At 40.5% G+C, this 2,094-nt stretch overlaps 1 long non-coding RNA gene across 1 annotated transcript; it reads left to right on the plus strand.

Annotated features, from left to right (window-relative positions):
• On the plus strand, positions 1-1,359 carry LOC122060241. Its single transcript, XR_006134286.1, has 2 exons — positions 1-599; positions 702-1,359. It is a non-coding gene; the product is annotated as an uncharacterized LOC122060241 (long non-coding RNA).
• The last annotated feature ends 735 nt before the right edge of the window (positions 1,360-2,094 follow it).

Below are 2,094 nucleotides of genomic sequence, written 5' to 3' on the forward strand. Positions count from 1 at the left end.
GCCACTATTAGAGAGATACCGCCAGTAAAATACCAATACCTTATCATTAATTGCTGTTAAGTGGGCCTTTGAAACGTCGATTTTATCCTTTTAACTAAAACACATAACCCATCATATTTTACACAAAGCCCTCAATACCTCTCACCATCACCATGGGTTTGAGAAGAGCAAATCCCTTCTCCTCTTCTCCACCCCTGCGCTCACCTTCTCCATTCTCCAAGAACTGCACAAATGCCGCCAAGTGTGATCCATCCTAGGCCACGCTTCTCATAGCTGAGTGTGCTACATCCTTGCCCAACCGAATGTGCATTTCTCAGTTTTTTTGGATTTCCTCATGCCCTTTAATGAGGAACATCTCAGCTTCTTCTATGCACAGTTCGAGGTCAGGGACCACAAGAAGCAGGGCAGTTAGTGTGTCAGATTCTCCCCTTGCCACAAGCAGCAATGCCAGTTCAGAGCAGAGCATCAATAACATTGCCCTTTGCTTAGATGTTAGTGAAGTAGATGATGATCTTGGTTGTGAAAGAGGTGGTCGATCTTCTCCTGCTAGTCACCATGGTCGGTGATGGTTTGGCAATGGTTTTGTGCACTGTCTAAAGGTACCCCCACCATTTATTTTTAGTTGGAAACTCAAACCTCTAGAAAGTGAATTGTCTTCCCAAATTTCTGACAGAAGACTTGCTTCTATGGTTCCTTTAAAGGTTATTGGGTAGGTTCGCTGATAAATTATAGTTTTCATCATTGGCTTTTGTACCATGAGGGAACCTGTCTCGATTCGGAGAAGATGCAGCGCATATATCGGGTGCTGAGAAGAAACTTGTTTCGCCTGCAGAGAAGAAGCACATAGGGGTTAGGGTTGAGAAGAAGGAAAGAATGATTTAGAGAGGAAGCACAGACATGTCTCGATATGGGGAAGAAGCAGCTCAGACCCCCTTCTCCCGTCACCACTCGTTGCCGATTTGTAGCCGTTGCCGCTGCTCTTCATGGAGAGAAAAGGGTTCGGGAATGAGGGAGCACAATATTGATGTGGGGATTAAGGAGGTCTTTTTTGGATTGGGGTTAGGGGTTAAGAGAGGATATACTAGGTACTTCAGTTTTTGAAAGAGTATTTTGGTATTTAGAAAAATTATACCAAATGATATTAGCATTTAAGATATATTTCGTAACAACGGCTGACGACAAGGTTGTGAGCGTAATTTTATATGCAGGGTGTGTCTTTCTAATAGTGGCATTTTCTAAGAGGTGGCACTGTAAATTTTCCTTACTGATTATTTCAAGTTCAAATTCAAAAGAGAGTTCATTGAAAGAAAGAGAAGATTATCTTAAGATAGCTACCAATTCGGGTAGTAGATTTGTTGCGCATGAGAGTTATAGTGATGAATTGGAGGAATTAAGGGAGTATCCAATGCGATGGAGGAAGATTTGTTTTTTCACAATCAATATGCTTTTATTAGATAAGTTTTAGATAACATATTTAAATGCTATGACGTTGTGAGAGGAATTGATAGGAAGTAGGGGTGTCAATTATGAGCCCACACCGATAGGCCTGAACAAATCCGACACGTTTATATGCCTGGCTTGAACTGACCCTGCGCGACCCCCTTTAATACTACATAAAATTCTTATTTTACCACTACTAATAATAAACAAATTAAGCTTTCTTACTTTTTGCTTTGTAATAGGGTTTAATTTCATTAAGCTTTATTTTGTAAGTTGTAAAGGTCATAATCTTTTTTTTTTTTTTCTTTATGAGAACAACCATAATCTCATATAATTTTTCTTTTTTATTAAATATTTGCCTTACATATTTCTGGGTATTCAACCAACTTAAGAAAAGAATTTTAGGATAGGTACGTTTAAAGCCCGTTTAGACTTAAATAGGTCCGTAGCCCGGTTAAGGCCGAGTTAGGACCAGTTTGAGGAAGCCTGACACCAACCAGCCCGATTATAAACCGTACCATGCCCCCCAAAGCTAGACCTGTTTACTTAAATGGGCATTCAAAGTGCACGATTTCCAAGTGATCAAGCCCGATTAAACCCGATCGAGACTGACCCTGTCCTGACCGGTTGACACCCCTAAATTAGGAAGAATGT

The sequence above is a fragment of the Macadamia integrifolia genome, chromosome 13 (genome assembly GCF_013358625.1).
Source record: "Macadamia integrifolia cultivar HAES 741 chromosome 13, SCU_Mint_v3, whole genome shotgun sequence".
NCBI classification, from domain to species: domain Eukaryota; kingdom Viridiplantae; phylum Streptophyta; class Magnoliopsida; order Proteales; family Proteaceae; genus Macadamia; species Macadamia integrifolia.